Genomic DNA, 16527 nt, shown 5'->3' with positions numbered 1-16527 from the left:
CTTTTCTGGCTTATAGTTGTAACGCATTTAAATTGTATGTTGCAGTCCGGTTAAGGTCCTTCCCCAGCGATCCTCCTCTTCTGGGAATTCGCTGGGTCCGAACATGATGGAGAGCGATTCGCCTCCACCAGCTTCCTCCCCCCTGCATTGGACAACACCGAGGTGTCATCCCAAAGGACCCTTTCGGAACAGGGAGAGGTGCCGGAGGCTGCCAAGAACATGGGGGAGCAGACCCTCATGGAGACTGGAGACGGGGGCCATGTCCAGTTTGCCCCCCAACCAAATGTCATTCCGGAAACCCACACGGATCCGAAGACAGTGGAGCAACCCTCTTTGTGAGAAGGGGGTGCGCCTACAACACCGGCGTCCTCTATCAATGCGGAGGCGCCGGACACTCTGGTGAGAGCGCTTCAGAATGCCATCACTGTGGAAGAACATCGTACCCTTATGGGTATGATGATTGAAAAGGTTCAGTTCGTGAAAAGCGGACTAAGCGAAGCCTACACTGGCATTTTAAAAGGCTTTGAGGTATGTGCTTTACAATATCTTTTAACTGTATAAAAAGAATGCCTGTGTATAGATAGTAGCCCCTGAGACTCTATTCGGTGTTCGGAAAGAAAACCGAACAGAGGATCTAATAACTCATGCAGGAGACTAACGCACATATCTATTTGAACAAGCAGGCTGCAAAGCAGGCGTCAGCTGCTCATGTCGCCGAAGCATCTGAGCTAAGGCAGAAGCTAAAAGAAAAGCAAGGTATGTAATACCGAAGCATGTCTTGAAACGATGCCAGCTATGATGTAGTATCTCAATGAGTTTCATAATTTATGTTGTGTAGCTGACATGTCTGAGGTCGAGGCCCTCAAGAGTGCCCTGGCCGAGGCCAAGAAGGAGGCGGAGGAGGAACGAACTTCCCGCCTTAAACATGAATCGCGGGTGGAGGAAGTCCAGCAAGAGCTCAAGGATGCCATAGGCAAATGTGAATCCTTAGAGCGCAAGAGTTCGGAGCAGAACTCCGAACTTGCTAAGGTACTCCAAAGCGCACAGGAAGCCCGAGCCGAAGCCCAAAGTGTTGTCCGGGAGATCCAGGAGGCAAGGCGAATTGCGGTGGGTAAGGCCTTTAACCTGCAGAGCAAATTTGTGAAGAAAAGGTGCATCTTTCTAACCTGGATTTGGAGTTCTCCAGGAGTGTTTTGCGGACCTACCCCGGAGTGTCGCTGATGTCGTGGAGTTCTTCCGGGCCGAAGAGGGGAGCTCAATGGAGAAGTTGTTCTGGTCGCAATACCTTGCGCTAGAGTATCCTGTGCCCCTCAGCGATCAGCTGAAGCAATGGACCGAACTGCACAGGATGGCTGAATTGGCCATGAGGGATTTGATAATCCGTCTTTGGCCCGCCGAACTCATGCCCAACAGCTACTTCGGTCTCGTCAAGCGGCTGGTCAGCGACTGCCCTCAGCTTGATGTCGTGAAGCGGTCGGACTGCATTGAAGGTGCGCGGATGGCCTTCACCCACGTCAAGGTGCAATGGCAAAGATGGACGCCGTCAAGCTTGCGACCGAGGGACCGCCCACTAGGAAAGAGCATCGCACGCCAGAGCGGTACTTTGATGATGTCCTGAAAGGATCCCGCATTGTAGAGGGCCAATGTTCGAAGGACATCATATTTGAATGAATGTAATTATGTTGTCTACTCATGTATCATGAGACAAGGCTTATGTATGATATATTGCTTATAAAAAATATCTCCTCCTGTGCAGCTGTTTATGATATCTGAGAGTTTGCCAGTCGTCGGCTTCAGCCCCCACATAGGTAGTACGGGGGTGTTCGGGATAACACTTAAAACACACTTGACCCATCGTACTGGTCCGTGAAGGAGGTGTTAGTGCGCGAACCAGGCAATCGGACTATACACTTTATCGCCCTCACTTAGCCATAGGAGTTTTATAATGGGAGTGCGGGCGCAGCCCCTAGTATCGTTCGATTATTCGAACTCAGGTGTTGTGAATGCCCGGCTGGGTGGAAGCCGGTCTATCGCATAATGCGGAAGAAATCGCTAAAGATTTATTCTTAGTCACCAAATAGCTGACCAGCTCTCGCCACATCATGACAGTCAGTTTTTGGTTTTCTCTATTGAGGTGTTTGTCCGGGTGAACCAGAAACACAATCGCAGTAGTTCTCCCTTTGCTACCCTAGCCGATCAGACGGAATGTAAGGTAGCAAGCACAGGAGCCGGGCAACCCAACTATTGACCAAAGACATGATTCAGAGCCAATGCATATAATGCTATATTTGGGACGCCGAATTGCACTATTAAAGTGTTCGGACTTTTTAATATTTGAAAGATGTACGCGGCTTAATGAAGCCCCTGGCGATTTAGGTCATACCAAGGTGTACATGACAACCGGACAACAACAGGGAAACATATGTTGAGAGATATGCCAACGTCACATAGGTTGGGGCAAAAAACGGTTTCCATAGTAGTCTGATTGATAAGTCAAAACGTATTGATACAAATAGTGCAATAAGCAACAAAGCCATTTTACATGCCGAACACAAGGGGAAGCCGTGCGTGCGTCCTGAACATGGACAGGGTGATCTTTAAGGATCCTTTAGGTATTCTGGTACGCGTCTATGCTTCTTTTCTCCTTGGTATATTGTCCTTGAAGAGGAACATCGACCGGTGTTTTCATAATAGGCCACAGAAAGAGGCTTTGGTACCATCGAAAGGGTGATGTGGTTTTGAGGGAACCTGAAAGACAAATAAAATAAAAAGAAAAAAAGAAAAAAGGAAGAGGAATGTGAGTTTCCTGGTAGGGTCTGGCCATATTACAGGCATTGTCCTTATTATGCCTCCATCCTTTCCCATGGTATTTTTTGTGCGTAATTATATACGCGTGGCACATATGCCACAATTCGGTAGGGGGTGAGATGGAGGCCGGATTGCTAATCGAGCTCCTGACGAGCTGGATTGTCGTACAATGGCGTAGTCCGGACTCGTTTGACAATGTCCGAGGACTTGGCCGCCGACGTAATAGTTGGCTTAATGAGGCCACCCTGTACTTCCGCTGCCAGTGCCGCGGTGTGCTCCTCAGTGCAGAGGGAGCGTTCCATGTTTCCATTCACTGTTATAACACCGTGTGGTCCGGGCATCTTGAGCTTGAGATAGGCGTAGTGCGGGACTGCATCAAAACGAGCGAACGCGGTTCGTCCGAGCAGTGCGTGGTAGCCACTGCGGAAGGGGACGATATCGAAGATCAAGTCTTCGCTGTGGAAGTTGTCCGTGAACCGAAGACCACTTCAAATGTGATTGAGCCCGTACAATGAGCCTCTACACCGGGTATCACTCCTTTAAAGGTAGTTTTAGTAGGCTTGATTCTTGACGGATCAATACCCATCTTACGGATTGTGTCCTGATAGAGCAGGTTAAGGCTGCTGCCGCCGTCCATGAGGACTCGCGTAAGGTGGAATCCATCGATGATTGGATCGAGGACTAATGCAGCCGAACCTCCGTGACGGATACTGGTCGGATGGTCCCTGCGATCGAAGGTGATCGGACAGGCCGACCATGGGTTGAATTTTGGGGCGACTGGCTCTATCGTGTTGACGTCCATTAGCGCGCGCTTGCGCTCCCTCTTAGGGATATGGGTGAGATATATTGATACGTCTCCAACGTATCTACTTTTCCAAACACTTTTGCACTTGTTTTGGACTCTAACTTGCATGATTTGAATGGAACTAACGCGGACTGACGCTATTTTCAGTAGAATTACCATGGTGTTATTTATGTGTAGGAGCAAACATTCTCGGAATGACCTGAAACTTCACGGAGACACTTTTCAGAAAATAAGAAAAATACCCTCCAAAGATGAAGGCCAGGGGGCCCACCGTCTTGCCACGAGGGTGGGGGCGCGCCCCCCTACTACCTCTTGAGTACTGTGTTGGATTTCCCCAAAGAGGAAGGGATGATGCATCAAAGTAGCGTAAGTATTTCCCTCAGTTTTTGAGAACCAAGGTATCAATCCAGTAGGAGGCTACGCTCGAGTCCCTCGTACCTACACAAAAACAATAGCTCAACGCAACCAACGCGCTTAGGGGTTGTCAATCCCTTCACGGTCACTTACGAAAGTGAGATCTGATAGAGATGATAAATAATATTTGGTATTTTTGGTATAGAGATGCAAAGTAAATAAAGTAAAAGCAAAGCAATAATAAAGTGATGGAGATTGATATGATGAGAAAGAGACCCCGGGGCCATAGGTTTCACTAGTGGCTTCTCTCAGGAGCATAAGTATTCTACGGCGGGTGAACAAATTATTGTTAAGCAATTGATAGAATTTAGCATAGTTATGAGAATATCTAGGTATGATCATGTATATAGGCATCACGTCCGAGACAAGTATACGGAAACGATTCTGCATCTACTACTATTACTCCACTCATCGACCGCTATCCAGCATGCATCTAGAGTATTAAGTTAAAAACAGAGTAACGCCTTAAGCAATATGACATGATGTAGAGGGATAGTTTCATGTAATATGATAAAAACCCCATCTTGTTATCCTCGATGGCAATGATACAATACATGCCTTGCTGCCCCTTCTGTCACTGGGAAAGGACACCGCAAGATCGAACCCAAAGCTAAGCACTTCTCCCATGGCAAGAACAACCAATCTAGTAGGCCAAACCAAACTGATAATTCGAAGAGCCTTGCAAAGATAACCAATCATACATAAAAGAATTCAGAGAAGATTCAAATATTATTCATAGATAGACTTGATCATAAACCCACAATTCATCTGTCTCAACAAACACACCGCAAAAATAAGATTACATCGAATAGATCTCCACGAGAGAGGGGGAGAACATTGTATTGAGATACAAAAAGAGAGAAGAAGCCATCTAGCTACTAGCTATGGACCCGTAGGTCTGAAGTAAACTAGCCACACTTCATCGGAGGGGCTTGGATGATGATGTGGAAGCCCTTCGTGATCGATGCCCCCTCCGACGGAGCTCCGGAACAGGCCCCAAGATGGGATCTCGTGGATACAGAAAGTTGCGGTGGTGGAATTAGGTTTTTGGCTCCGTCCCCGATCGTTTGGGGGTACGTGGATATATATAGGAGGAAGAAGTACGTCGGTGGAGCTTCGAGGGGCCCACAAGGCAGGGGGCGTGCCCTGGGGGGCGCCCCTACCCTCATGACCACCTCGTGGCTTTGTTGACGGAGGGTCCAAGTCTCCTGGATCTTATCTGATGAGAAAATCACGTTTCCGAAGGTTTCATTCCGTTTGGACTCCGTTTGATATTCCTTTTCTTTGAAACCCTAAAACAGGCAAAAAACAGCAATTCTGGGCTGGGCCTTCGGTTAATAGGTTAGTCCCAAAAATAATATAAAAGTGGATAATAAAGCCCAATAATGTCTAAAACAGTAGATAATATAGCATGGAGCAATAAAAAATCATAGATACGTTGGAGACGTATCAAGCATCCCCAAGCTTAATTCCTGCTCGTCCTCGAGTAGGTAAATGATAAAAACAGAATTTTTGATGCGGAGTGCTACTTGGCATAATTTTAATGTAAATCTTCTTAATTGTGGTATGAATATTCAGGTTCGAAAGATTCAAGACAAAAGTTCATATTGATATAAAAATAATAATACTTCAAGCATACTAACAAAGCAATTATGTCTTATCAAAATATCATGGCCAAAGAAAGCTATCCCTACAAAATCATATAGTCTGGCTATGCTCTATCTTCACCACACAAAGTATTTAAATCATGCACAACCCCGATGACAAGCCAAGCAATTATTTCATACTTTTGACATTTTCAAAACTTTTTCGATCTTCACGCAATACATGAGCGTGAGCCATGGATATAGCACTATAGGTGGAATAGAATGGTGGTTGTGGAGAAGACAAAAAGGGAGAAGATAGTCTCACATCAACTAGGCGTATTAACGGGCTATGGAGATGCCCATCAATAGATATCAATGTGAGTGAGTAGAGATTGCCATGCAACGGATGCACTAGAGCTATAAGTATATGAAAGCTCAAAAGAAACTAAGTGGGTGTGCATCCAACTCGCTTGCTCATGAAGACCTAGGGCATTTTGAGGAAGCCCATCATTGGAATATACAAGCCAAGTTCTATAATGAAAAATTCCTAGTAGTATATGAAAGTGACATAATGAGAGACTCTCTATCATGAAGATCATGGTGCTACTTTGAAGCACAAGTGTGGTAAAAGGGTAGTAACATTGTCCCTTCTCTCTTTTTCTCTCATTTTTTTATTTTTTTATTTCGTTCGGAGTCTCATCCCGACTTGTGGGGGAATAATAGTCTCCATCATCCTTTCCTCACTGGGACAATGCTCTAATAATGATGATAATCACACTTTTATTTACTTACAACTCATGAATTACAACTTGATTCTTAGAACAAAATATGACTCTATATGAATGCCTCCGGCGGTGTACCGGGATGTGCAATGACTCATGAGTGACATGTATGAAAGAATTATGAACGGTGGCTTTGCCACAAATACAATGTCAAATACATGATCATGCATAGCAATATGACAATGATGGAGTGTGTCATAATGAACGGAACGGTGGAAAGTTGCATGACAATATATCTCGGAATGGCGATGGAAATGCCATGATAGGTAGGTATGGTGGCTGTTTTGAGGAAGGTATTTGGTGGATGTATGATACCGGCGAAAGGTGCGCGGTATTAGAGAGGCTAGCAATGGTGGAAGGAAGGAAAGTGCGTATAATCCATGGACTCAACATTAGTCATAAAGAACTCATATACTTATTGCAAAAATCTAGAAGTTATCAAAGCAAAGTATTACGCGCATGCTCCTAGGGGGATAGATTGGTAGGAAAAGACCATCGCTCGTCCCCGACTGCCACTCATAAGGAAGACAATCAATAAATAAATCATGCTCCGACTTCATCACATAACGGTTCACCATACATGCATGCTACAAGAATCACAAACTTTAACACAAGCATTTCTCAAATTCACAACTACTCAACTAGCATGACTCTAATATCACCATCATCATATCTCAAAACAATTATCAAGCATCAATTTCTTCTTAGTATTCAACACACTCATACGAAAGTTTTATTATTAATCTTGCATACCAAGCATATTAGGATTTTAAGCAAATTACCATGATATTAAGACTCTCAAAATAATCTAAGTGAAGCATGAGAGATCAATAGTTTCTATAAAATAAATCCACCACCGTGCTCTAAAAGATATAAGTGAAGCACTAGAGCAAAACTATAAAGCTCAAAAGATATAAGTGAAGTACATAGAGTATTCTATCAAATTCCAAATCATGTATGGCTGTCTCAAAAGGTGTGTACAGCAAGGATGATTGTGGTAAACTAATAAGCAAAGACTCAAATCATAAAAGACGCTCCAAGCAAAACACATATCATGTGGTGAATAAAAATATAGCTCCAAGTAAAATTTCCGATAGAAGTAGACGAAAGAGGGGATGCCTTCCGGGGCATCCCCAAGCTTTGGCTTTTAGGTGTCCTTAGATTATCTTGGGTGTGCCATGGGCATCCCCAAGCTTAGGCTCTTGCCACTCCTTGTTCCATAATCCATCAAATCTTTACCCAAAACTTGAAAACTTCACAACACAAAACTTAAAGTAGAAAACTCGTGAGCTCCGCTAGCGAAAGAAAACAAAAGACCACTTCAAGGTACTGTAATGAACTCATTCTTTATTTATACGGGTGTTATACCTAATGTATTACAACTTCTCTATGGATTATAAACTATTTTACTAGCCATAGATTCATCAAAATAAGCAAACAACACACGAAAAACAGAATCTGTCAAAAACACAACAGTCTGTAGTAATCTGTAGCTAGCGCAAGATCTGGAACCCCAAAAATTCTAAAATAAATTGCTGGACGTGAGGAATTTATCTATTAATCATCTGAAAAAAGAATTAACTAAATACCACTTTCCAAATAAAAATGACAGCAGTTCTCGTGAGCGCTAAAGTTTCTGTTTTTTACAGCAAGTTCAACAAGACTTTCCCCAAGTCTTCCCAACGGTTCTACTTGGCACAAACACTAATTAAACACAAAAAACACAACCAAAACAGAGGCTAGATAATTATTTATTACTAAAAAGGAGAAAAAATCAAGGAATAAAAATAAAATTGGGTTGCCTCCTAACAAGCGCTATCGTTTAACGCCCCTAGCTAGGCATAACAAGCAAGAATAGATCTAGGTATTGCCATAATAATAAGATAGATTGTTAAAACTCATTTCATATTCTCTACATTCAGCAGTAAGTTTTCTTTGAGGAAAGCAAAATTAATCAAAAGGGCTAAATTTGTTGGGACAAAAGTCTCCAAGATCAACCTTGGGAGGTATAAGTTCCTCCTTTGGTCCTTCATATTGCACAACCAATTCATCATTATAAGCATTCTTTTGACAGAACTTTGTGAGCCTATATTCAAGAGTATATCCCAACTCATTATCTCGAATAGCTAAATCATCATTAAGTTCAGAAATTCTATCGACTAAAACATTGGTAGGAACCCTTTTTCTAAGATTTTCATTGAAAGCAACATAGTCTAGAGATTGAAAACGCATTATTTCTTCTTGATCAAAGAGGATAGTCTCTATGGGAGAACGGCAAGCATCCACCCTATAATGCGCAAGATTTGTTTGTCCTCTTTAATTATGAATCAAAACTCATGAGCCAAAAAGATAGTAACGACACACTTAACAGAAGAGTGCTCAATATTAGAAAATTCTAGGAAAATCCTTTGTATAGAAGGATGCAAGTGCATGAATTGCCTCTCAAGTTCAACTACAAGCATGGCAATAGCGTCCGCAAGACTACTAGTTCTATGAAGAATAGAACTACCCATAGAAGGTAAAGCACCGGCACAAGTAAAGAAATCTTGAATAACTCCTTTTCCAATGATATTACCGCTACCAACAAGAAATCTTTTTATATGTGAGATAGTGGGTTCTTTAGTAGGAGCATCAAAATTATTATCGACAATAGTATCCCCAATTTCAGTCATAGAGGCAGAAGGTAAAGAACTAGCCATGACGACAAGCAAACAAACTAACACACGAGCAAACTAAGAGCAAACAGGAAAAAGAGGCAAATAGAGAGGGAGGATAGAGAGAGAGAGAGGGCGAATAAAACGACAAGGGTGAAGTGGGGGAGAGGAAAATGAGAGGCAAATGGCAAATAATGTAATGCGGGAGATAGGGATTGTAATGGGTACTTGGTATGTTGACTTTTGCGCAGACTCCCCGGCAACGACGCCAGAAATTCTTCTTGCTACCTCTTGAGCACTACGTTGGATTTCCTCGAAGAGGAAGGGATGATGCAGCAAAGTAGCGTAAGTATTTCCCTCAGTTTTTGAGAACCAAGGTATCAATCCAGTAGGAGGCTACGCTCGAGTCCCTCGTACCTACACAAAAACAATAGCTCAACGCAACCAACGCGCTTAGGGGTTGTCAATCCCTTCACGGTCACTCACAAAAGTGAAATCTGATAGAGATGATAAATAATATTTTTTGGTATTTTTGGTATAGAGATGCAAAGTAAATAAAGTAAAAGCAAAGTAAAATAAAAGCAATAATAAAGTGATGGAGATTGATATGATGAGAAAGAGACCCGGGGGCCATAGGTTTCACTAGTGGCTTCTCTCAAGAGCATAAGTATTCTACGGTGGGTGAACAAATTACTATTGAGCAATTGACAGAATTTAGCATAGTTATGAGAATATCTAGGTATGATCATGTATATAGGCATCACGTCCAAGACAAGTAGACCGAAACGATTCTGCATCTACTACTATTACTCCACTCATCAACCGCTATCCAACATGCATCTAGAGTATTAAGTTAAAAACAGAGTAACACCTTAAGCAAGATGACATGATGTAGAGGGATAATTTCATGCAATATGATAAAAAACCCATCTTGTTATCCTCGATGGCAACGATACAATATGTGCCTTGCAGCCCCTTCTGTCACTGGGAAAGGACATCGCAAGATCGAACCCAAAGCTAAGCACTTCTCCCATGGCAAGAACAACCAATCTAGTAGGCCAAACCAAACTGATAATTCGAAGAGACTTGCAAAGATAACCAATCATACATAAAAGAATTCAGAGAAGATTCAAATATTATTCATAGATATCATAAACCCACAATTCATCGATCTCAACAAACACACCGCAAAAAGAAGATTACATCGAATAGATATCCACGAGAGAGGGGGAGAATATTGTATTGAGATCCAAAAAGAGAGAAGAAGCCATCTAGATACTAGCTATGGACACGTAGGTCTGAAGTAAACTACTCACACTTCATCGGAGGGGCTTGGATGATGATGTAGAAGCCCTCCGTGATCGATGTCCCCTTCGGCGGAGCTCCGGAACAGGCCCCAAGATGGGATCTCGTGGATACAAAAAATTGCGGCGGTGGAATTAGGTTTCTGGCTCCGTCCCCAATCGTTTGGGGGTACGTGGATATATATATATATATATATATATATATATATATATATATATATATATATATATATATATATATAGGAGGAAGAAGTACGTCGGTGGAGCTTCGAGGGGCCCACGAGACAGGGGGCGCGCCCCCCCTCGTGACCACCTCGTGGCTTTCTTGACGGAGGGTCCAAGTCTCCTGGATCTTATCTGATGAGAAAATCACGTTTCCGAAGGTTTCATTCCGTTTGGACTCCGTTTGATATTCCTTTTCTTCGAAACCCTAAAACAGGCAAAAAACAACAATTGTGGGATGGGCCTCCGGTTAATAGGTTAGTCCCAAAAATAATATAAAAGTGGATAATAAAGCCCAATAATGTCTAAAACAATAGATAATATAGCATGGAGCAATCAAAAATTATAGATACGTTGGAGACGTATCACCCCTACCTCGTGGGCCCCCTGTTGCCTCTCCGACTCCAACTCCACCTCCATATATTGAGTTTCGGGGAGAAAAAAATAAGGGAGAAGAAATCATTGCGTTTTATGATATGGAGCCGCCGCCAAGCCCTAAAACCTCTCGGGAGGGCTGATCTGGAGTCCGTCCGGGGATCCGGAGAGGGGAATCCGTCGCCATCGTCACATCAACCATCCTCCATCACCAATTTCATGATGCTCACCGTCGTGCGTGAGTAATTCCATCATAGGCTTGCTAGACGGTGATGGGTTGGATGAGATCTATCATGTAATCGAGTTAGTTTTGTTAGGGTTTGATCCCTAGTGTCCACTATGTTATGAGATTGATGTTGCTATGACTTTGCTATGCTTAATGCTTGTCACTAGGGCCCGAGTGCCATTATTTCAGATCTGAACCTATTTTGTTTTCATCAATATATGAGTGTTCTTGATCCTATCTTGCAAGTCTATAGTCACCTATTATGTGTTATGATCCGTTAACCCCGAAGTGACAATCATCGGGATACTTACCGGTGATGACCGTAGTTTGAGGAGTTCATGTATTCACTATGTGTTAATGCTTTGTTCCGGTTCTCTATTAAAAGGAGGCCTTAATATCCCTTAGTTTCTGTAAGGACCCCGCTGCCACGGGAGGGTAGGACAAAAGATGTCATGCAAGTTCTTTTACATAAGCAAGTATGACTATATTCAGAATACATGCCTACATTATATCAATGAACTGGAGCTAGTTCTGTGTCACCCTAGGTTATGACTGTTACATGATGAACCACATCCGGCATAATTCTCCATCACCGGTCCATTGCCTACGAGCTTTCCATATATTGTTCTTTGCTTATTTACTTTCCCGTTGCTATTGCTATCATCACTACAAAATACCAAAAATATTACTTTTACTACTGTTACCTTTTGCTACCGTCACCACTACTATCATATTACCTTGCTACTAAACACTTTCCTACAAATATTAAGTTTTCAGGTGTGGTTGAATTGACAACTCAGCTGCTAATGCTTGAGAATATTCTTTGGCTCCCCTTGTGTCGAATCAATAAATTTGGGTTGAATACTCTACCCTCGAAAACTATTGCGATCCCCTATACTTGTGGGTTATCAAGACTATTTTCTGGCACCGTTGCCGGGGAGCATAGCTCTATTCTTTGAGTCACTTGGGATATATATATATATATATATATATATATATATATCTGCTTATCATTATGAAGAACTTGAGAGATCCAAAAACCAAGATCTATCCCTCAACTACGAGGGGAGGTAAGGAATTGCCATCTAGCTTTACACTTGATTCACCTTCTGTTTTGAGTAAGTTTGCGACACCTACACCTGCTTCTGCTATTCGTTCTGATATGTCGCATGTTATTGATGATGCCACTTCTGCTATGCATGATACTTATGATGAAACTACCTCTATGCCTGCTACTACTGTGCCACTTAGTGCTTTTCTTGATGAACAACTTGCTAGGGCTAGAGAAATTGAAAATATTGAATCTGATGATACTAATGAAAGTGAGGATGAAGAACCACTTGCCATTCCTAAGGGTTATGTTTTTGATCAAGATGCTTCTTTAGCTATTTTAGCTTGCAGAAATCGAACTAAACTTAAAAAATTATTATCTAAATGGAGTAAGCAATCTCTAAATGCTAGAATGAAACCTGACCCTGCTTTTGCTACTTCACCTATCTTTGTTACTGATAAGGATTATGAATTCTCTGTTGATCCTGATATAATTACTTTGGTTGAATCTGATCCTTTTCATGGTTATGAATCTGAAACTGTTGTGGCACATCTTACTAAATTGAATGATATAGCTACCCTGTTCACTAAAGTTGAGAGAACTCGCTACTTTTGTATCCTTAAATATTTCCGTTTTCATTGAAGGGTGATGCTAAGATATGGTTTAATTCACTTGATCCTGGTTGTGTGCGTAGTCCCCATGATATGATTTATTACTTCTCTGCTAAATATTTCCCTGCTCATAAGAAACAAGCTGCTTTAAGGGATATATATAATTTTGTGCAAATTGAAGAAGAGAGTCTCCCACAAGCTTGGGGGAGGCTTCTCCAATTACTTAATGCTTTGCCTGATCATCCTCTTAAGAAAAATGAAATACTTGATATCTTTTATAATGGACTAACCGATACTTCCAGATATTACCTGGATAGTTGTGTTGGTTCTGTTTTCTGGGAAAGAACGCCGGATGAAGCTGAAATTCTATTGAATAATATGTTGACAAATGAAAATAATTGGACACCTCCGGAGCCAATTCCTGAGCCTATTCCTAAACCAACTCCGAAGAAGAGGGGTATTCTATTTCTCAGTCCTGAAGATATGCAAGATGCAAAGAAATCTATGAAAGAAAAAGGTATTAAAGCTGAAGATGTTAAGAATTTACCTCCTATTGAACAAATACATGGTCTTAATTTACCGCCTGTTGAAGAAACATATAATCCAAATCCTTTACCTATTGAAGAAACTCATGGTCTTGATAACCCGACACAAGTAGTAAAGGTAAATTCTCTCTATAGATATGATAAAGCTGAAATCCCATTTACTAAGTTTGCTAGCCCATGCTTAGATGGGTTTGATGAATTTATGGTTAAGCAAGAAGACTTTAATGCTTATTTTGGTAGACAATTAAAATACAATTCAAATATGCTTGGACACTTGGGTGATTATATGGCTAATGTTAAAAGTGAACTTAAACTTATTAGTACACATGCTTCTATGGTTACCACTCAAGTAGAACAAGTACTTAAAGCTCAAAATGATTTGCTCAATGAATTGAATAGTAAAGATAATGATTATGATGTTAGAGTGGCTACTAGAACTAGTAGAATGACTCAGGAACCTTTGTATCCTGAAGGACATCCTAAGAGAATTGAGCAAGTTTCTCAGAGAAATAATTTAGATGCACCTAGTTCTTCTAAAAAGAAGAAAAGGAAAAATGATAGGACTTTGCATGCTTCTAGTGATCCTATTGTTGAAACACCTGAGAATCCAAATGATATTTCTATTTCTGATGCTGAAACTCAATCTGGTAATGAACCTGAAACTAGTGATAATGCTAATAATATGTTCATGATGATGCTCCACCTAGTAATGATAATGATATAGAAATTGAACCTGTTGTTGATCTTGATAACCCACAATCAAAGAATCAACGTTATGATAAAAAAGACTTTGTTGCTAGGAAACATGGTAAAGAAAGAGAGCCTTGGGTTCAGAAACCCATGCCTTTTCCTCCCAAACCATCCAAGAAAAAGGATGATGAGAATTTTGAGCGCTTTGCTGAAATGATTAGACCTATCTTTTTGCGTATGCGATTAATTGATATGCTCAAAACCAATCCTTATGCTAAGTACATGAAAGATATCATTACAAATAAAAGAAAGATACGGAAGCTGAAATTTCCACCATGCTTGCTAATTATACTTTTAAGGGTGGAATACCAAAGAAACTTGGAGATCCAGGAGTACCCACTATACCATGCTCTATTAAAAGAAACTATGTTAAAACTGCTTTATGTGATCTTGGAGCCGGTGTTAGTGTTATGCCTCTCTCTTTATATCGTAGACTTGATTTGAATAAGTTGACACCTACTGAAATATCTTTGCAAATGGCTGATAAATCAACTGCTATACCTGTCGGTATTTGTGAGGATGTGCCTGTTGTAGTTGCAAATGTTACTATTTTAACGGACTTTGTTATTCTTGATATTCCTGAGGACGATAGTATGTTTATTATTCTTGGAAGACCATTTTTGAATACTACAGGGGCTGTTATTGATTGCACTAAAGGCAATGTCACTTTTCATGTTAATGGTAATGAGCACACGGAACAACCTCAAGTTCATAGTATCAACTCTATTGGAAAAATTCCATCAATTATATTTGGAGGTTTTGAATTTCCAATTCCTACTGTCAAGAAGAAATATGATATTCTTATTATTGGGGATGTGCATATCCCCGTTGAGGTAACATAGTGTTATTCGAAATTTCTACGGTTCCATGTTATTCAGAATGAGTTCGTTAACAAGACTTGATCAACCTTGTTAGTGGATTCCTTTTGATGATCATGAGATGGATGAAACTAGAAGGCACAACCTTCTGTACCCCACTTTTACTTTCTGTTATTTATATTAAATAAAATAAAAATAATTATTTGTCTGTCTGTTATCTGATTATCCGTGCAATATAAAAATACCTCGAAAATAAAAGTTCTCCAAATGCCTTCAAAATTAAATATGATTTTTTCTAGAATATTTGAAGATTTATGGAACTGAGAACACATCAGGGGGGCCAACCACCTGCCCACGAGGGTGGAGGGTGCGCCCACCCCCCTAGGGTGCGCCCCCTGCCTCGTGGGCCCACGGTGGCCCTCCTCCACTTATCCTTTCACCCATATACTTCATCTTCCTCCCCCAAACACGAATAACCATCTCAAACCCGAGTCCAAGGTCATTTTGCTGCCATTTTCGATCTCCTTGCTCAAAGCACCTCTCAAAAAACTGCTTGGGGAGATTGTTCCTTCGTATGTGACTCCTCCATTGGTCCAATTAGTTTTTGTTCTAGTGCTTTATTCATTGCAAAATTTTGCTGCTTAGGTGACCCTGTTCTTGAGCTTGCATGTCAAATTTATATGGTAAAAAGTAGTTTTGATGCATGATATAGGCCCTAGGCACTTGTAGGAGTAGTTACTATCAATATTATTGAGTTTGGTTTACTTTTATTTTGAAGTTACTAAAAAAATTCAGAATTTTTTAGAGGAAGAACAATGCTTAGGAAAATGTTCCAAGGTGGTTCTTCAAGGAAGCAAGGACCCAGGCTTGCAATGCGTGATGCTGACGAAGAGCCACCAAGAGACGCTCCAGTGCGTCCTTGCGAGTGGCCTTCTGAAAATTTTATGGATCGAGCGGGAATAAAAGAAGAATTCAACGCATATTTGCGTAACGCCGATCTCGTGAGCTTTGAGGAAGAGAAGTGCAGTCAGTATCATAATCTCACTAGTTCCTTTGTGAGGAGGTTTGAATTTTCAACTTCACGTAATTCTCCAACTGTCCTGTTTGATCTTTATGATAAATCTTATACCATGGACTTAGAGGATTTTACCACTACATGCAAACTTCCACAATGGGGTAGTATAAGGGATCCTCATAAATCTATTAGAGATTTTCTTGCTAATATAACTGTAGGAGAATCTAGAGATATTACACAAGCTACCATAGGGAGCATTCACTTTCCTGCTATACATTATTTTGCTCTCTTCATAGATAGATGCATAAATGGTAAAGATGAGGCATGTCACGTGTGTGTCCCTGACCTCATTATTCTTAGGAGTGCTGTGTTGGGAGACAAATCATATAATTTGGGAGCCACTGTTGCACGTAGGTTGCATCTTAATAGACGTAATGGAGATTTCTTTGGTGGAATTTATGCAACCCGCATAGCTAATTTTCTTGGTATAGATGTACGCAAAGATGATATTGAATTACCACCTGCTTACCTAGACTTTAATGCTATGGTTCATCACCAGTT

This window comes from Triticum aestivum, chromosome 7A (genome assembly GCF_018294505.1).
Source record: "Triticum aestivum cultivar Chinese Spring chromosome 7A, IWGSC CS RefSeq v2.1, whole genome shotgun sequence".
NCBI classification, from domain to species: domain Eukaryota; kingdom Viridiplantae; phylum Streptophyta; class Magnoliopsida; order Poales; family Poaceae; genus Triticum; species Triticum aestivum.
The sequence above is the reverse complement of the archived record's forward strand: the minus strand, read 5'-3'. Positions refer to the sequence as shown.